The sequence below is a fragment of the Neoarius graeffei genome, chromosome 5 (genome assembly GCF_027579695.1).
Source record: "Neoarius graeffei isolate fNeoGra1 chromosome 5, fNeoGra1.pri, whole genome shotgun sequence".
NCBI classification, from domain to species: Eukaryota; Metazoa; Chordata; class Actinopteri; order Siluriformes; family Ariidae; genus Neoarius; species Neoarius graeffei.
Genome location: NC_083573.1, coordinates 70,332,575 through 70,354,084, shown reverse-complemented (window position 1 = coordinate 70,354,084; position 21,510 = coordinate 70,332,575). Strand labels below are relative to the sequence as shown.

The following is a 21,510-nucleotide window of genomic DNA, read 5'->3' as shown; positions in this document are numbered from 1 at the left end:
ATAATTATGCTAATTAGTTAAAGCTCCTCTCATTCAGCTGTTTCCGTAGGGCCGTACTGTTTACCTCAAGAGGGAGGATATTCAGTCCCAAAACAGAGGAAAGCGACTCTCAGCACATCAAAATGATCACATCTCATCCACATGATATTGTGCTTGCAGGACATAGGAAAGTGCCATGCACAATAAAAAAAATTTAATTTCAGATGACTTTACAGTCAGCACCTTTAAATCAGAGACATTTGAATATGTACTCCAGCACATGAGTAACAGCAGAAAATCACAATTCAAAAGCATTATCCTTACGCAGGCAGAGTCATACACAGTAATAGCATTAAACATCAACGCAACAAGGAGAATCCAGTACAGGTTGTAACAAAACCTTCAAGGCATGGATAAGGCAAACAGGAAGCCATGGCTTAGAACTTACACAACCCAAGAGTAGGCCAAGACTTCACATTTAATCAGTGCATGGTACGTTTTAGATGGTGAATGAGCCAATCCTTGACTTGCAAGTGACGTCAAAGCAAAATAGAAACCCAGACGTTGGCCATGTTGGTGGATATACAAATGTAGGGTCAAGCAACATTCCATACAAAACATAGTCACGCGTGCGCAACTCTCGTTGTTTTTCGACTGCTTTAAGCATTCTTTTAGCTATGCCATATCTTTGTGCTGTATATGGTTTTGGTCACAACAGTACTCATGACCGTGGCATGTTCCGATTTTTTAGAATTCCGTCCGTGATTCGGAAAGAGGGCGAGGAAGCTCTGAGGCTTAGTACGGAGAGGAGATGAGCACGGCTGAACAACATCGGCAGGGCTGATCTAACAGAGGCTAAAACCAAAACAGCTCGTGTTTGCAGTAATAATTTTATCTCAGGTGAGATTCAAAAGCTTTCTCGATAATATCATGGAAGAATTTTATTTTGTGTTGCTAGAACTTTGCTACAAAATGAGCGTTCTCTTGTCGTGGTTCACTCGGTCGTTGTTATAATTTTAACATGTGTATTACCATTTCGCTTCTAGGAGCGCCAGCAAAATTATACGATAGAAACAATCCAGACTGGGCACCCACTCAGAAAATGGGCTATGTTTCGTCCAAGATCGGACTTGATTCTTTGGCAGCCAAACCAGATAGAATGCGATATCTGGGTACTCGATGGTCGGTAGAAGCATCTTATCTTCAGAAAAGTCTGACTTTTTTAAATAATATGGGTCAAAACCACACATATCTATCTTCTCTTTGGATCAAATCTTCGCTCGGCCATTCAAATCGTGGTAATACTGAGAAAATTCAGCATTGTTTACAGACACGCTTTCAGCAGCTGCCATCCTAGTTGCTTTGTATATCCACCATCATGGCAGACACTCATGACGTAGCACATTTTGATCACGTGGTTGCAAGTCATCTATAAGTAGACATGAGGAAATTGAGCAAATGACTGGAATTTAGGAGATGGTGACCTCTGTTGGTGAGGAGGGACACTGTCTTGGGCTGTTTGGACTCATTGTTATCCTACATCTCATCAAAGGTGGTCAAAAGAAAAAAACAGAGCTGTAAAGCTAGGTTGTCCATCAAAATGACTTCCAGCCAACTGAGAAGTCTGCAGTTAGCATTACTCCATTTTGAAGATCTTTTAGCTAACTAGCTAGCTAATCTTATTTATTTAATCAAATATTTTATATTAATTGTCTGTTTGGCTTGATTAATGTTGTAAACCTTTTTATATGTGAGATAGTGAATCACAGATGGGTGACAAATTACAAGAAATGAAAAAAATACTGTGTTAGTAAGCTGTTGCAACACCACAAGCTGCCATAACAGCTTCAGTGTGCCCTGGCTTTTATTCTACACATCTCTACAGCTGTACTGGAGCCATGAACATCGTTCTTTCAAAAGATAATTCCTCGATTGCTGTTTTGATGATAGCAGTTGACAGCGCTTGGACAGCAGTTGGGTTGTGATCTGAAGACTGGGAACACCATAACATATGATTTACATCATTTTCATATTCTTGAAATCATTCAGTGGGCCCTCATGCCCTGTGGATGGGGGCATTGTGATCATGGACATCCCTCTCATCAAGACAGAAATGTTTCATCGTGGGATGAAGGTGATCAGGCAGAAAAACTTTGTAGTGATTTGCAGTGATATGCTGTAACAAACAGAGGAATACGGCAATAAATGGCATTAAATCTATAATGGAATGTTCAACAAGCACGTATGGGTGTGACTGGTCAAGTGTCCACAGACTTTTGGCAATATAGTGTACAGTATGTGCTTCAAAACCCATAACTCTTAAATGCAGGCGTAAGCATAACATAATAATATCTGACCTGCTCCAGTTTCAAAGAAAAACAATGCTGTGTAGACTTTCAGGCTATTTGAGGAAGAGTGGATTATTAGATTATCAGGCTTTCTACCATCAACACTTTCAAAATTGGATCCTTGAAGATCTCAGACATGTGAAGCAAATTTTATTTATGTGGCTTTGATTACTCGGGATAATAGCTAGCACCTGCAAATCAATCTAGAGTGTCAGGAGACTTTCAGTAACGAAAATACATGTAGGAAGTTCACATGAGTTTGGATAGTAAGTCCTGGGCAATTTTCAATGTGGTCAGTATAGTCTGGTATACTCATATAAGGTATATACTGTATATAAATATAATGAAGAGAAAGGGAGGCAAAAAATAATAATAATAATAATAATAATAAGGGTAACAGTAGCAGAAACAATTTTGATTCCACAGACATGCCAGATTAGTTGGTATGAAGTTTGACTTGCCTTCCTATTTGTCAGTCAGAGCTCAGCTCAGCAAGTGAGAGAAAATATAGTAAATCACCTTTAGCCTGTGGCCAACTTAAGAATAAATCTTATTGCACAGTGGGGAGAAAACTATTCCTTCTCCTTCTCTCTTGCAGCTTTCCACACAGTAAAAATAAATAAATGAATAAAAATATTTTTCAAAAATCTTTCAGTATCTGGCACCAGTGGTGGTGGTTGCGTTAGAGAAGCATTGCATGAAACTCAATGAGAGAAAAAAACAACTATAGTCTATGATTGGACACTATGGCATGCTGTAGCGCTATCTGTGGGGAAAAGTGAAACGATAATTAGGACAGAGCACAGTACAGAAATTTCATTCACTTGGAATAATTATTTCCAAAGATTGACATGACTTTGACATTAGGCAAAGCCAGTTTTCCAGAAGAAGCAGGCTAATCAGGCAGTGCTGCTATCAGTCAGTGGCAGAGTGTAACCTACAGCAGGCACATGGAGAACACGTAGGCTTCACTAAGCCTGATTGTTCTCAAATTGCCATGTGTCAGTGTGGACAGAGTGATGTGATGGATGTGTGTGTGAGTGTGGAGGCTGTCTTTGAGACTGGCCCCTAATGTGAAACATCTGCTGACAATCAAGATGGAGGATGGAAACTGGTCTTCACAGAATAGCTGTACAGGAGAGTCCATGACAAGCCTCCAGCCGGTTAGATCATACCTGACCATTACTGAACTCATTCACTCCATCTTCTGAAGTGACAGTGGAGCTCCTGACTGTTCTGTTAAACTAGAGAAGAGAAGAGAAATAGGCAAACTGTCTAACTTACTAACTGTCTGTCTGTATTTCTGTCTCCATTTGTCTGTCTGCCAGCATATCTATCTATCTATCTATCTATCTATCTATCTATCTATCTATCTATCTATCTATCTATCTATCTATCTATCTATCTATCTATCTATTATTTATTGAGGAAAATGATCCAATATTACATATCTGTGAGTGGCAAAAGCATGTAAACCTTTAGGATTAGCAGTTAATTTGAAGTTGAAATTAGAGTCAGGTGTTTTCAATCAATGGGATGACAATCAGGTGTGAGTGGGGACCCTGTTTTATTTAAAGAACAGGGATCTATCAAAGTCTGATCTTCACAACACATGCTTGTAGAAGTGTATTGTGGCACGAACAAAGGAGATTTCTGAGGACCTCAGAAAAAGCGTTGTTGATGCTCATCAGGCTTGAAAAGGTTACAAAACCATCTCTAAAGAGTTTGGACTCCACCAATCCACAGTCAGACAGATTGTGTACAAATGGAGGAAATTCAAGACCATTGTTAGACTCCCAAGGAGTGGTCGACCAACAAAGATCACTCCAAGAGCAAGGCGTGTAATAGTCAGCAAAGTCACAAAGGACCCCATGGTAACTTCTAAGCAACTGAAGGCCTCTCTCACATTGGCTAATGTTAACGTTCATGAGTCCACCAGCAGGAGAACACTGAACAACAATGGTGTGCATGGCAGGGTTGCAAAGAGAAAGCCACTGCTCTCCAAAAAGAACATTGCTGCTCATCTGCAGTTTGCTAAAGATCATATGGACAAGCCAGAAGGCTATTGGAAAAATGTTTTGTGGACAGATGAGACCAAAATAGAATTTTTTGGTTTAAATGAGAAGCGTTATGTTTGGAGAAGGAGTGGCACAGTGGTGTAGTGGTTAGCGCTGTCACCTCACAGCAAGAAGGTCTGGGTTCGAGCCCCGTGGCCGGCGAGAGCCTTTCTGTGTGGAGTTTGCATGTTCTCCCCGTGTCCACATGGGTTTCCTCTGGGTGCTCCGGTTTCCCCCACAGTCCAAAGACATGCAGGTTAGGTTAACTGGTGACTCTAAATTGACCGTAGGTGTGAATGTGAGTGTGAATGGTTGTCTGTGTCTATGTGTCAGCCCTGTGATGACCTGGTGACTTGTCCAGGGTGTACCCCGCCTTTCGCCCGTAGTCAGCTGGGATAGGCTCCAGCTTGCCTGTGACCCTGTAGAACAGGATAAAGCGGCTAGAGATAATGAGATGAGATGTCTGGAGAAAGGAAAACACTGCATTCCAGCATAAGAACTGTGGCAGCAGGGGCGTGGTCAAGCATCAGTCTGTGAATGGAGGGCGGAGTCAGGGAGCGTAAGTGGCGGAATCACTGCACCTGACAGGAATTAACCTGTGTTTGTGTGTCTTCCCCAGTGACCGCGCCCTATAAGAGGAGAGGGAGATCGGAGGAAGGGAGTTTCTCTCCAACCTGGATACTGATATGCATGCGTGTGAGAAATAGTAAGCTGAAAAGCTGTAATAAAGGAGTCTGTTGAGAACTCAGTTCTGGCCTGCCGTGCTTCTGTGCTCCACCCACTTAGACACTTGTTACAAGAACCTTATCCCATCTGTGAACCATGGTGGTGATAGTATCATGGTTTGGGCCTGTTTTGCTGCATCTGGGCCAGGACGGCTTGCTATCATTGAAGGAACAATGAATTCTGAATTATACCAGCGAATTCTAAAGGAAAATGTCAGGCCATCTGTCCATGAACTGAATCTCAAGAGAAGGTGGGTCATGCAGCAAGACAACGACCCTATGCACACAAGTCGTTCTACCAAAGAATGGTTAAAGAAGAATAAAGTTAATGTTTTGGAATGGCCAAGTCAAAGTCCTGACCTTAATCCAATCGAAACGTTGTGAAAGAACCTGAACTGAGCAGTTCATGTGAGGAAACCCACCAACATTCCAGAGTTGAAGCTGTTCTGTTAGGAGAAATGGGCTAAAATTCCTCCAAGCCAGTGTGCAGGACTGATCAACAGTTACTGGAAACATTTAGTTGCAGTTATTGCTGCACAAGGGGGTCACACCAGATACTGAAAGCAAAGGTTCACATACTTTTGGCACTCACAGATATGTACTATTGGATCATTTTCCTCAATAAATAAATGACCAAGTATAATATTTTTGTCTCATTTGTTTAACTGGGTTCTCTTTATCTACTTTTAGGACTTGTGTGAAAATTTGATGATGTTTTAGGTCGTGTTTATGCAGAAATATAGAAAATTCTAAAGGGTTCACAAACTTTCAAGCACCACTCTATCTATCTATCTATCTATCTATCTATCTATCTATCTATCTATCTATCTATCTATCTATTATGCCAGTACAGCCATCCATCCATCCAGGCTTTAACAGTGGGTAGGTACTCTTAGGTAGCTGGGAAAATATTTTAGTCTTTAGGTAATACAATAAGTAGAGTAGATCTACACTAAAATAATGTCCTCCTTGGACCATTTGGGGCAACTTAGACAAACAGCAGCACATTCAGACACGCCAACACTGGGGATAAACAGTGGGTAATAAATACACTTTGGTCATATAAAAAAGACGATACTAAAATAAAGAAACTGTACAAAAAAAAACCTATAGACAAAGACTATATAAGGGGTGACACATTGGGGAGACAATGCAATAACTGTAAATATAAATGTAAACATACAAATTTTAAACAGTATTGTAAGCTAAATTTGTAATTTAGCTTATCGTAAACTAAATTTGAAATTTGTAGTGTGGCGCTGTGTGAGACAGCTGCCTCTCCAGTAGCTCTGTAGTTTTTAGCTCTTTAAACCTTTTTTTTCCACCTTTTTACTTTACTGCTCTTCTTATGAAGACATAGTGTGTTTTTCTTCATATCACATGGATATTTTTAACTTTAACATGCAACCAGGAGCCAGTTTTCTTGCTTATTCAAGAGAGGAGCTGCTGGCCCTGAAAACAATGGGACAAGCCGGGATATGACACCCCATCCCGACAGAGCTGAGGAGGAAATCCAGGGGCTGCAAAGCTGGGGCTAAGCTAAAGGCTAGGCTAGCGGACAACGGGCGGTGCTACAAACCATCCATTCCCTCTATTATCATGGGGAATGTGAACTCGCTGCCGAATAAAGTCGATGAGCTATCCGCACTGAACAACCAGCGGATTTATCAGGAGAGCAGCTTATTTATCTTTACGGAGACATGGCTAACACTCCTTGTACCATATGCTAACGTGGACCTGCGGGGATTCACTGCTGTGAGAGCCGACAGAGACACTAAAGCATGCGGGAAAGGCAAAGGTGGGGGACTCATCATTTATGTGAACAATCACAGGTGTAACCCGGGACATATCTCCATAAAGACAGTCTTATGTTGCCCGGACATGGAGCTGCTAGCCGTTAGCCTGCAGCCGTATTATCTGCCGAGGGAGTTCAGTCACGTGATCACCATCTGTGTTTACATCCCTCCGAGGGCAGACGCAGCCGCTGCATGTGAGAGGATTCACTCTGTCACAGCAAGGCTGCAGACACAGCACCCTGAGGCATTTATGATCATTTCTGGGGACTTTAATCATGCTACTTTGGACTCTACTTTGGCTGCTTTTTACCAGGTTGTGGACTGTCCAACAATGAACAACAGGACAATTGACTTGCTGTATGCTAATATGAGGGATGCATACATAGTCACACCCCTCCCCCCCACTAGGGAAGTCTGACCACAACCTGGTTCGTCTACAGCTGAAGTACACTCCCCTGGTTCAAAGGCAGCCTGCAACAACTAGCTCCATCAGGAGGTGGTTCCCTGAAATGGAAGATGCTCTCAGAGACTGCTATGACATCACGGACTGGGATGTGCTGCTTAGCCCACACTGTGAGGACATAGAGGGGCTGACACACTGTCTGACGGATTACCTCAACTTCTGTGCAGACGTGGTCTCCCCTACTAAGACTGTACGGTGTTACCCTAATAACAAGCCATGGGTAACACAGGAAGTCAAAGCTGTCCTCAAGAGGAAGAAGGCCGCCTTCAGGAGCAGGGATAGGGAGGCGATGAAAGCAGCACAGCAGGAGGTGAAATGCTGCATGAGGGAAACTAAGGACAGCTACAGGAGAAAGGTGGAGCAGAAGCTGAAGCGAAACAGCATGAGGGAGGTCTGGGAAAGTGTGAAAACCATCACAGGCCACAACACAAAGACCAGAGTCATTGAGGGGACAGTGGAGAGGGCAAATGAGCTGAATGACTTCTTCAACCGGTTCAACCAGCCTACATCCCCCCACCCTCACCCTCACTGCAGCCATCTCTCCTTCTTCCCTCAACACACCTCCCTCCAGTCATCACAGCAGCCCCTTCCCCCACCTCAACACAGACTCCTCCATGCATTACTGAAAAGAAAGAAAGCACAACTTTTTATTCATCACACACTTGTGAAATTTCCTCTCTGCATTTAACCCATCTGAAGCAGTGAACACACACACATGAGCAATGAGCACACACACATACCCAGAGCAGTGGGCAGCCATGCTAACAGTGCCCGGGGAGCAGTTGGGAGTTAGGTGCCTCGCTCAAGGGCACCTCAGCCCAAGGCTGTCCCATATTAACCTAACCGCATGTCTTTGAACTGCGGGGGAAACCGGAGCATCCGGAGGAAACCCACGCAGACACGGGGAGAACTCCACACAGAAAGGCCTTTGCCGGCTGCTGGGTTCGAAACCCAGAACCTTCTTGCTGTGAGGCGACCGTGCTAACCACCATGTCGCCCAAATTACTCATCCCTGGGTGGGCTTGAACCACCAACCTTTCAGTTAACAGCCGAACACGTTAACCGATTGCGCCACAGAGACTACTGCAGACCAGGTCAGAGGTCAACTGAGGAAGCTTCGCCCCAGGAAAGCAGCAGGCCCGGACAAGGTGTGTCCCCGACTACTGAAGACCTGCGCTGCTGAATTGGGTGAACCACTCCAACGCATCTTCTGCAGACGTGGTTTCCCCCACTAAGACTGTACAGTGTTACCCTAATAACCTGTGGCAGCATGGTGGCGTAGTGGTGAGCACGGTCGCCTCACAGCAAGAAGGTTCTGGGTTCGAACCCAGCGGCCAGCAAGGGCTTTTCTGTGTAGGTTTCCTCCGGGTGCTCCGGTTTCCCCCGCAGTTCAAAGACATGGGGTTAGGTTAATATGCGATGGCCTTGGGCTGAGGTGCCCTTGAGCAAGGCACCTAACTCCCAACTGCTCCCCGGGCACTGTTAGCATGGCTGCCCACTGCTCTGGGTATGTGTCTGTGCTCATTGCTCACATGTGTGCATGTGTGTGCTCACTGCTTCAGATGGGTTAAATGCAGAGAAGAAATTTCACAAGTGTGTGATGAATAAAGTTGTGCTTTTCAACCTCAGCCTGCAGCTGGGGAGAGTGCCCACCCTCTGCATCGTTCCAGTTCCCAAGAAGAACTGGCCCAGCGAGCACTCACTTCACATCTGATGAAGACATTGGAACAGCTCTTTCTCAGCCTCCTCAGACCCCAGGTACAACATTCCCAGGACTGTCTGCAGTTTGCGTACCGGGCAGGTGTTGGTGTGGAAGATGCCATCCTCTACCTGCTACATCAAGCCCACTTGCATCTGGATAAGGGAAATGCCACAGTGAGGATCCTCTTCTTGGACTTCTTGAGTGCCTTCAACACCATCCAGCCCCTATTGCTTCAGGACAAACTGAACAGGATGCGAGTGGACCCCTGCCCGGTTACCTGGATCTCCATCTACCTCATCGTCAGGCCGCAGTACGTCAGGCTGAAGGACATCACATATGACACTGTGATTAGCAACACCGGAGCACCCCAGGGAACGGTGCTGGCCCCTCTTCTCTTCACCCTGTACACCATGGACTTCTGCTACAACTTGGAGCTGTGTCACATTCAGAAGTTTGCTGATGACACAGCCATCGTTGGGTGTATCAGTGATGACAGAGAGGAGGAGTATAGGAGCCTGGTGAGGGACTTTCCTGTGTGGTGCAACAGGAACCATCTGCAGATCAACACCTCGAAGACCAAGGAGCTGGTCATTGACTTTGGGAGGTCCAGACCAAGCTCATGACCAGTTCTGATCGAGGGAGTCGAGGTAGAGGCTGTGGATTCCTACAAGTACCTCGGGCTGTGGCTGGACAGCAAGTTGGACTGGATTTGCAACACCAACCACTTGTACAGGAAGGGACAGAGCAGGCTATACTTCCTGAGGAGGCTGCGGTCCTTTAACATCTGCAGGAAGCTCCTGTGGATGTTCTAACAGTTCGTGGTTACCAGTGGCCTGTTTTATACCATGGTGTGCTGGGGGGGCAGCACACCCAAGAAGGACATATCCAGGGTGGACCAACTGATCAGGTGAGCCGGCTCTGTGGTTGGCATGAAGCTGGACTCTCTGGTGACGGTGGCAGAGAAGAGGACTATGGACAAACTACTGAACATCATGGACGATGCCAGTCACCCTCTGCACACCGTCATCAGCAACCAGAGGAGCCTGTTCAGTGACAGAATGCTCTTTCCCAAGTGCAGGACTAACAGACTTAAAAACTTCTTTGTCCCTCACGCCATCAGACTGTACAACTCCTCTCTGGGGGGGAGGAGGGGTAACAGGAAGACAGAGGATGGGAAGGGAAGGAGCAGTAGCCTAGCCTGACAATAAGCAATACTGGACCACCACAACACACACACACACACACACACACACACACACACACACACATATATATATATATAAAATAAATAAATAAATAAATAAATAAATTCTCATATCTCATTATCTGTAGCCGCTTTATCTTTCTACAGGGTCGCAGGCAAGCTGGAGCCTATCCCAGCTGACTACGGGCAAAAGGCGGGGTACACCCTGGACAAGTCGCCAGGTCATCACAGGGCTGACACATAGACACAGACAACCATTCACACTCACATTCACACCTACGGTCAATTTAGAGTCACCAGTTAACCTAACCTGCATGTCTTTGGACTGTGGGGGAAACCGGAGCACCCGGAGGAAACCCACGGGGACACAGGGAGAACATGCAAACTCCACACAGAAAGGCCCTCGTCGGCCACGGGGCTCGAACCCGGACCTTCTTGCTGTGAGGCGACAGCGCTAACCAGTACATCACCGTGCCGCCTAAATAAATTATATATATATATATATATATATATATATATATATATATATATATATATATATATATATATATGCAATATAAATGTGCAATATAATGTGCAATACCTCTCCTGGTTTTCCCCCATATCTTATTCTTTTTTTATATTTGTATATGTAAATACTTAATTTAATTTATCTAGAAGTTTTTCTCTATTTTCTATTCTCTGTTTATCCTGTAATGATGCTGCTGGAATTTTAATTTCCCTTAGGTAACCCACCCAAAGGGATCAATAAAGCTCTATCTAATCTAATCTAATCTAATCTAATCTAATCTAATCTAATCTAATCTAATCTAATCTAATCTAATCCAATCTAATCTAATCTAATCTAAATATGAATGTATGCAGATAGACAAAGTGCAAGATACTGTAGTTATAAACTAGGTCAAGCAGCCATAGTACACATGTTAGACATTAGCAGCTATGGAAGGAATTCTTCATACCTTTTTGACAGTATCTGCAGATTGTCTTAATAGAGGCTTTGCACCATCACCTGACCCCACAGCAACAGTAACTATGCCACCATCAGTACGTTTACATGCGCATCCAAATCGAGCTGCTGTCGGTAATCGAGCAAAGGGTCCCAAGCAGGGGTGCCAGAGAAATCCAATCCTACATGCATACTGTGAAATCGAGCTATTGAGTGAGGTGCATTGTGCATCCGAGCCACAGGTGGCGCTACACGCTCCATCATGTTGGTACACTTCCGGTTGTCGTCATGAAGAAGAGCTATTCAAGAGTATAAACAAAGGGACTACAGGCGGAAATTATCATGTACTGCTATAACCTTGTACAGACATCTGTCCTTACCACAAGGATAATGTTTAATTTGTCCACTGTCCCTTTTAGAAATAAAATAAACTCTAAACTCTAAGAAGAGTGTTTGTAGTTTGTATGTACGAACAGAAGTGTTCCTAATAAAGCGGGCGGCCGACCGTGTCATGCCGACCGTGGCTGTTTTTTTTTTTCCCGACCGAGGCTGTTGTGTTTCCCGCTTGTGGTCTCGTCACTCGTCACTTCCGGAAGGGGCAGTGCTGAAGTAAGTAGCTCGAATACGTAGCTCGATAGAGTTTACATGCACTAAGTAGCTCGGCAAAAATCGCATAATCTAGGTCGTGTAGCTCGATTCCGAGAAATCAAGTTCGGTTCAATTTCAGCCGAGCTAAGGTGTTTACATGCCATTTAGAACTTCGATTTCAGTCGAGCAACGGCAGAAATTCGATTTTCTCTATGTGCATGTAAACGCACTGCATGACAGAGGGCACACTTGTAGTGCTTCATTCAACTGAGTTAGTTGTTATTGATCAGTATGGGAAGGTTTTGCTGTGTTTTTGGATGTGTAAATCATTCTGAACGAAACAAAGGCATCAGATTTTTTAATTTTCCAAAAGTAATTCATCATCGGGGAAAATAACTAGAGAGATTTCTAAACATAGAAGGAAAAAATGGGGGGAAAAAACATTCAGCAGGACTCGGTGTCTGACGGAGAGGTCAAAAACCTGATGGTATGCTCACTTCATTTCCACAAAGGTAAGAATTTCAAAAAAATTAATTAACTTCAGAACTGCAGCAAGGTGCTCAATCTTATACAGTGAAGTGAACATGAGTAATAACACAGCAGCTCGGTACAGCCTAACCTTCAGCGAGACTTAAAGTGCATTTACATTCGGGGATCCTTTGGAGCACACAGTGCTCACATTTGGGACCCAGTCATTATGGGAAACACCTAATGCTGATTTGAGCACAATCAGCACGCACAGGTAAGGCCACTTTTCACAGAGACTTTGTGAAGTATTGTGTCAGGTATGCAGCGGGAGAGCGATCTTAATGCAGGAAGAGTGTTTATTAGCAGGTGTGATATTTACACAAAATGAAACCGAAAACAGGGTCATAAACATGGCTAGAAACAAACGTGACAGCGATAATAATAACACTTCACAAGGCCTCTGTGTCCTTACCTGTGCATGATGATTGTACTCAAATCAGCATCAGGCGTTTTCCATAATGACTGGGTCCCAAGCGCGAGCACAGTGCGCGCTGAAGGATCCCTGAATGTAAATGCACTTTTTAAGTCCCGGTGAAGGTTAGGCTGTGCCAAGCTGCTGTGTTGCTCATGTTCACTTCACTGTATAAGAATGAGCACCTTGCTGCAGTTGTGAATTTATTATTATTATTATTATTATTATTATTATTATTATTATTATTTTATTCTTACCTTCGTGGAAATGAAGTGAGCTTACTATCTGGTTTTTGACCTCTCTGTTTGACACCGAGTCCCGCTGAATGCTTTTCCCCATTTATCCCTTCTACGATTAGAAATCTCTCTAGTTTTTTTCCCCAATGATGAATTACTTTTGGTAAATTAAAAAATCTGATGTCTTTGTTTCATTCAGAATGATTTGCAGATTCAAAAACACAGAAAAACCTTCCCATACTGTTCAATAATAACTAACTAGGCTAAATGAAGCACTACAAACATACTTCCTTTCATAGTTGCTATGGAGCACTTGCATGTGACGTCACAGCCAATCCAGATTGTGACAGACGCCATCTTGTCGGTCAAACGGCATATTTCCGCCTTCTACTTCTACTTCTGGTTCTACTTCTGCTTTTACTTCTACCTTTTCTTCTGGAAAACCCTACTATATACAATTCTACTACAACGGCTGCGGCTACAAGCTCTCCCTACCTGTGCACGATTTTTATGTTTTTTGTGTGTATTTTTGCGTGTTGTTCATCTGTACCGGACTTCAATATCCACTACAACCGTATGGACTTACTGGACATTGGTTTCCAGCAGAAAATGACGGTTTGTAGCGATTTCCATCGCATGCACAACATTCCGGACGAGATAGCGAGACCAGCGGGGTCTCCGTGAATTGTTATCGGAAGCAAAGCGAAGGAGGCGGCGCCGGGAGCAGAAGCAAAAGCGAGGCTGCAGAGCCGGCCTGTTGACTAAGATCAGAAAACAGCTACTCAAATCTCCACTGCTAAGCCTCTATCTCTCCAACGCTAGATCCATGGTAAACAAGACGGACGATTTGGAATTACAGCTGGAATTACCTTATTCTATTCTATAATAGGCTGGTCAGTGCTATACTCAATACTTAAGTGACTTACCCATCCAATGAGGATTCTTGTTTACAAGATGCCACATCTGAGTCGCTGACAAATCCTGAATTTCTGTAAAGATAACTGTCCAGAGATTTATAGGCACGCAGTGCTTCACCACTGAACAGCGAGGGAAAGTTAATGAGGTAATTATACACGTCTGGGTATTCCGCTGGCAGTTCAAAATCCGGTCGTGAAAACTCCGTCCGGTAAGCCATAAGGGTCACTAATCTGTAGATCGTTTATTTTAGACATATATCTATGTAAGATTGTGTGTGTTCTCGTGCATAGCTGTCCTGAGCTTTATGACCCTTTCACACCCTGGTAAACGTGCATAATCGCGAGAACATACTCTTTTATTTTCTCTGTACCTTCTAGTTTCGCTGAAACCACATTCCTGGTTCCTCCTGTTCTAGGGGGTGTATGGTCTGCTCTTTCATGTATAATAAAAACGACTCCCTATCTGGCGAGTTGACCTTGTGCCCCCGAGCCCCTTACTTATCTTGTCACGCAAGCTTCTGATGTATATAAACCCTGCTCTTTCTGTGTATCGTTGAGCAGTGCTTGAATAAACCAGATTGATTTAACTCGTGTGGTTTGTTTTAACCCTGCTCCAGAGCGCTCTTACGTCAACGCATCTGAACTGAGACAGACACAGGTTCTAACAATTTGGTGACCCCGACGTGATACTCTCAATCAGGTAAGACATGTTTGATTGACTACCTGGTTGGCAGTAGTTTCGTAGTGTCCTACGGAGGACAGTTTTCCCTGGTTCGAGTCCAGGAAGAGCGCGCTATACAAATTTGTACTATATTTGTTGTCTGTTCCTCTTCAGATCCGTTTGTTGTCATTGTACGATGGGAAGCTCGTTCCCTAAGCCTGCGCCAGGGGAAACCCCGGCCGAATGGATGACTAGGTGCGGTTTCGCTTATTATGTTTCTCCTTGGCTCGATAATTTGGCAGGTTGGACCGAGGCCAACCCTCAAATTCCTTCATATCCTCGCCGAGGTACTTTCGATCCTGGTTATCTTGCATCGGCCCATCGCATGATTTATGAGGGATTAGGGGACCCCGGATGGGATCGCCCGTATATGCGGGAAGGATATGCCAAATGGTATGATATGAAGAAGATTTGGGATAATTTTAAACAGGCTTATACTCCCCGTTCAGTCCTGAAATCCATCCCGAAGCCTCGGGCTGCACCCGTCACCAAGGAAACGGAGGAGGCGGCGCTAGGAAAATCCAAATCTCATTCTGCTCCTCCAGCCTCGTTAGATAGTAAACCTCCGCCTTACAGTAAGACCGGAAAAGCTACTGGTAAATCGTCGTCATCTGTAAAAACGATTCCTAAAATTTATCCGTCCCTGGCTGCTGTGTCTGCGTGCCCCCCCCCCACGGTTGACAGAGGGCAGCGTCCCGGAGGGATAAAAGGTGCGCCTGCATCAGCCAAGACCGGCAAAGACGAAGAAAGCAGTGACGACACCGATGATGACACTGATGATGATGATTGGGATAATCCCGATGGTGTGGGTCCAGACGCCGGCTCGCGTCCTTATCCGCCACAAAACGCTGCTTGTGTATGGGTTGCAAAGCGCAGTGGTATTGATATAACTCCTCCGTCCCCGTCGGCTCTTAAGGACATCATCTCACTTCTTCCGTCACCCGACAAGCCTCTGCTCTTCGTTGATCAGTTAATTAATGTTTCTCGTAACTGTCAGCTAACGGGAGCCGACTACCGGTTTATTCTGCAGAATAAATTAGGAGGCGCATACGATGAGACGGCCCTGTTAGAAAACGTACAGGTCCTCCGCCCCGTCAACGATATTGCTGTTAATGTTAAGGAGGAATTGCCTCCGGTAGGGGAAAACGGTCGCCCTCGCCAGCGCACCGTGTCTACCTTCTTTTGGAAAGACACGCCGGACGCGCTGCAGCAGCTTCGCGAGCAGTTGACGCGATACCTGCTCGCCTTAAAACAAGCAAATAGAGACCTGTCACAGGTCACTAATTGCAAACAGGAGCGTTCTGAGCTGACGTCGGCTTTCTGGAAGCGCTTTGGGGAAGTTTGGCAACATTTGGGAGGTCTTGAACTTGATTTGGCAAACCCGAACCCAATGTTCTTGTCCACCTTTCTGTCTAATTGTCGCCCCGAAATACAGAGCGTTTTAAAACATCACTGGAGTGACCGGAATAATCTGGTCCTCCGTCAGGCCGGGGAGCGGGTGCGCACGCTGGAGAGCGATGGTCTTTTAGACTGTAAAACGAATAAAGCATGTTTATCCGTCGTGCCGGGCGGACGAGCGGAGGGACGACAGGAGAGGGGTCGCCGAACGGGACCGCGCGGCGGGGGAGGGAGGAGAAATGGAAAGTGCCACTATTGTGGAAAAGAGGGGCACTGGATAAGAGAATGTCATGCGAAACAGCGAGATGAGCAGGAACGCGAGAAACCCGTCATGCGCGCCGGTTCAAGCCCCACAGGGCAGAGAGATCCTGCCCGCCCATAGGGCTGCCCTCAGAGCGATGAAACCCCGACCGTTGCTATGTTAAATCTTTTATTCAGCTCCCCTCTTAACGAAGATCTTCCCACTATTGTTTTATGCCTGGCAGGGACTGAATATCCTTTTTTACTCGACACCGGGGCTACCATGTCCTCAGTGGGGAGGGAATATGCGGGTCCTTTATCTACACGGTCTGTAAGCTCTGTGGGAATAGAAGGGGTTCCTTTCCATTCCAGTTGCACGCCCCCCCTTTCTGTTACTTGTGCCCTTGATCCTTTACTGAAGTTTTCTCACTCCTTTGTTTGCATGCCTGATTGCCCTTTTAACCTGCTTGGACGGGACCTCATGAGCCTCCTAGGGCTCTCTATTTCTTTTAGTGGCTCACACATGGTTGTTGACATACCAGACGACACTTCGTCGGCTGCTCTTGCCCTCACCTCTCTTTCTCTCCCCCATAACCTTCTCAATGCTGCTTGTGCCGTTACCTGCCTCACACCCTCTCTTTCTGATCTCCCAGCTTCTCTTTGGGCGGAACATAAGGACGAGGTGGGCTTTGTTAACTGTACCCCTTACGAGGCGGTCATTAAACACTCTTCGCCAGTATATGTAAAACAGTACCCCCTTTCCCCAGCTAAACTGTCTGGCATTGATGATGTTCTGTGTTCTCTCCTAGAGCAAGGTGTGGTTGTTCCCTGTGTCAGCCCTTATAACACCCCAGTGAATCCGGTGCAGAAGCCCAACGGCACGTGGCGTTTCACCCAGGATTTGCGTAAGATTAATGAGTTAATTATCCCAGTCGCCCCATTAGTTCCAGACGTTCCCTCTCTTATGGCCTCGATTCCGTGTGAACATGCGTTTTTCTCTGTGATTGACCTCTGTTCTGCCTTTTTCAGCGTCCCTGTGGGCCACGACACGCAGCCCCTGTTCGCTTTTACGCACAGGGGAAAGCAGTACACATGGACCAGGTTACCCCAAGGATATGTCGATTCCCCCGCGGTTTTTACAGCCGTAGTGAGGGACGCCTTGGCCGGTTTGTGCCTCCCCTCGGGCTCCTCCGTGCTCCAATACGCGGATGATCTTCTGGTAACGGCGGAGGACGAGGACCTTTGCGCTAAAGCCACACTCGCTCTCCTCTCTCTTCTGGCGCAAGAAGGTTTCAAGGTCTCACGAACTAAGCTTCAGTTCTGCCTCCCCACTGTTCGATATCTGGGTCACGATCTCTCCCAGGGCTCCCGCAGGCTCAGCCCCGAGCGTGTGCAGGTCATCCTAGACACTCAGGTGCCTGCCACCAAACACGCCCTCATGGCTTTTCTGGGACTTATCAATTACTGCCGCCAGTGGATTCCTGACTGTTCCACCTATGACAAGTGTCTGCGCTCTGCAATTCTGCACTCGGACCCTTTGACTCAGCCCCTGGTGTGGTCTGATGAGATGCTGACGGCCTTCAGGGCCTTGAAACAGGCTTTATGCTCGGCCCCTGCTCTCGGACTTCCGAATTACCGTTTGCCGTTTCATTTATATGTGTGCAACCGGCAGGGAACTGCGTCTGGGGTTTTGGCGCAGGAGCACGGGGGGGGTATGCGGCCTTGTGCGTTCCTCTCTAAAACTCTTGATTCTGTGGCACAGGGTCTCCCTGCTTGCCTCAGGGCGGTGGCTGCATGTGCTGTCATGGTCACGGACGCTGAACGGCTGGTTTTGTCTCACCCGCTCGTTCTCCACACCTCACATGATGTAGTGCACGTTTTAAAGAACCTCAGTACCCAGCATTTATCTGCGCAGCGTCGCTCTGGATACGAGTCTATTCTTTTGGCCACCGAAAACCTTACTGTTAAGCCCTCCTCCTCTTTTGATTCTCTCGCGCACGCGCTTCAGCGCCTCCTCAATTCACAGGATGATTTTCTTCCTTCTGAAACACACGACTGCATTTCTAGCATTCTTTTCGAGACAAGTATCCGCCCCGACTTACGCTCCACCCCGTTACTTTCAGGTGATTCGCTGTTTGTGGACGGCTCGTGCTCACGCCCCTCTGACGGCGTTTTCGTGTGTGGTTATTCTGTGTGCCGCCTTCCTGATGAAACTGTTGAAGCTTTTTCTCTTCCTTTCTCCTCGGCTCAGGCTGCCGAACTATACGCTCTAACCCGTGCATGTGTTATTGCCCAGGACACAGACGTCACTATCTACACTGATTCACGTTACGCTTTCGGCGTTGCTCACGACTTTGGTCGGATTTGGGCTTCGCGTGGGTTCACCACTGCAGACGGTAAGCCCATTTCTCATTCTTCGCTTGTTACTGATTTAATCACCGCCTGTCTTCTCCCGCGCTCTTTAGCCATTGTTAAGACTCGTGCTCATTGTATTGGGGACTCTTTTGAGATCAGGGGAAACTCTCTCGCCGATCGCATTGCCAAAGCCGCGGCTGCCTCCGGTGTTTTTCCGCCTTCGCTTACTCTCTCCCTGGTCTCATCCAGTCGCATGATTAGTGCCGTTCTTCCGGACATTGACTTGATCTCCCTCCAGGCCTCCGCTTCGGCCTCAGACAACCATTTCTGGGACTCATGCGGCGCGCAGCCGTCTGACGGCGTTCGGATCGATGCTCAGGGCCGCCTTTGTTTGCCTAGACATTGCACTCCTTTCCTCGTCCGCGAGTTTCATGGTCCCACTCACCGCGGACGAAGGGGGGTAGTGGAGGATTTATCCAAAATATTTTGCATCGACAAAATACACACCGATGTACATCACATTCTAGACAGATGTTTAATGTGCGCCCAGAATAATCCATCTAAACCAGGCGCGGTACATCAGCACCTTCCCATACCTGACACGCTGTTCCAGGAATGGCAGATTGACTTTACTCACATGCCAAAACAGGGCCCCTTTAAGTATCTCTTGGTCATGGTCGACAAATTTTCACGATGGGTGGAGGCTTTCCCTTGCGGGAAAGAAGACGCTCGCACGGCGGTAAACAAATTGACGCAAGAAATCATTCCGCGTTATGGCCTCCCGGTAGGGATAGACTCTGACAAAGGGACGCCGTTCACCTCTAAGGTGACATAAGAACTGTGTAAAGACTTAAAAATCCTTTGGCGATTCCACATCCCGTACCATCCGCAGTCCTCCGGCATTGTGGAGCGCGCAAACAGAACAATCAAGGGTAAGCTGCGTAAAGCCATGCAAGAAGCTGGTACTAAAAATTGGGTACAAGTTTTGCCTTTAGTTCTCGCTGACATGCGAATGACCGCTCAAGTGGCCCTCGACAACCTGTCTCCGTACGAGCTCGTGATGGGCCGGCCTTTTCCTACACCCTGGCGCAGAGGTATGCAGGCTATAGGAACGAGTGATCTTGATGTACATCTCAGTGAGTACGCCGTGGGTCTCATGCGGGTACTTGATGAATACTGGACGAGACTAAATTCCAAAAAGCCTCCCATTCCTGAGGCACCCACTCACCCCTTTGAGGTAGGGGATAAAGTGTTGGTAAAGAAATTCGCTAAATTAGGCACTCCTCTAGAGGAACCGCCCTACAGTGAACCCACGGATGTGCTCGCTGTAACTCGAACGGCTGTACTAACTGACCTTTTTCCACAGTGGATTCATGCCAGTCGAATAAAGAAGGCTCCAATGTAATAGAAATCTATATTGTTGATGCTTAACAGGTTTTTGTGTTTCAGAAAGTTGCTGTGACAATAGCTGACGGCCTTTTCAGGGATCCCCTTTCCAGCATCCGGAGTGATCCGGTTTCGGCTGATCTACAAAGAGGGGATGGTCGGTGCGTCCCGCAGACTTCTGAACTGAGGAATCTGGAAGACACGTGAGCCTGGGCTACCTTCAACTATCTACATCCTGTGGACACAGAAAGAACAAAGTCAGTGACCAGTATGACTTTCCTTCTGGTATTGGTCTTAGTGCTTGGAGCAGGGAATCCCGCTCAAGCCAGCCACGAGGACAACGTTTTTTGGCGATTTGCCAATTGGACTGCTAAACAACATACTAATCAGTCTTGTTATGTCTGTCAATACGTTAGAGTCTAAACTGTAGTTATACTCTGTAAACAAAGTATAAAAGAGGGGATTGTAAGATTGTGTGTGTTCTCGTGCATAGCTGTCCTGAGCTTTATGACCCTTTCACACCCTGGTAAACGTGCATAATCGCGAGAACATACTCTTTTATTTTCTCTGTACCTTCTAGTTTCGCTGAAACCACATTCCTGGTTCCTCCTGTTCTAGGGGGTGTATGGTCTGCTCTTTCATGTATAATAAAAACGACTCCCTATCTGGCGAGTTGACCTTGTGCCCCCGAGCCCCTTACTTATCTTGTCACGCAAGCTTCTGATGTATATAAACCCTGCTCTTTCTGTGTATCGTTGAGCAGTGCTTGAATAAACCAGATTGATTTAACTCGTGTGGTTTGTTTTAACCCTGCTCCAGAGCGCTCTTACGTCAACGCATCTGAACTGAGACAGACACAGGTTCTAACAATCTAGTTATCTGTTCATTAGAAAAATGAGCCGTGTAGTCTGTCAGTTGAAATTGATCCATTCTGTACATGAGTGCAGCAGTATTCAGCTGTGTTTTTTACCGACAAGATGGCGGTTGTGTACTTTCCGGTCACATGATGGTGCAAAGCCTCTATTGTCCAGTAAAGTGGCTGTTCAAGTGGGACGTGGGGTGGGAATTGGTATAGGTCAGAGCAGGGTGTGGAGTAGAGAATCCGGGTGGGGGGGGCAATATGGTGTTCAGGAGATGGACCACTTGGGGTAAGAAACTATTGCTCAGACTTTAGTGCATTTTTGGTTGATTCGATCATTAGATTAAGGATATCATGATTAATCATAGAGATCCTTTTGCCCTTTTGACCTCACCTTCCCTGATTATACTCTTCTTTCTATTGCAAAGCAGTTCTGAGCTCAGGGCACATGCAGTCTAGAGCCAGACAATCATAGAGCAATTGTGCTTCATAAGTGAAAGGTGTGTATGGGGAGGATGGTAATACTACTGGAGGCATAATCCTTTTATGAAGAGAAAATTGGAGTTCATGCATGAATACTGCTGGCAAAATGGCTTGAATTTAAGACATCAAGTCCATGCTGCAAAGCGAGAGAGAGGGGAAAAAACCCA

General features: G+C 46.1%; 1 non-coding gene across 1 annotated transcript; it reads right to left on the bottom strand.

Moving 5' to 3' along the window:
- Positions 1 to 8,375: 8,375 nt before the first annotated feature.
- On the bottom strand, positions 8,376 to 8,449 carry trnan-guu (transfer RNA asparagine (anticodon GUU)). The gene has a single exon. It is a non-coding gene; the product is annotated as a tRNA-Asn (tRNA).
- Between the last annotated feature and the right edge of the window lie 13,061 nt (positions 8,450 to 21,510).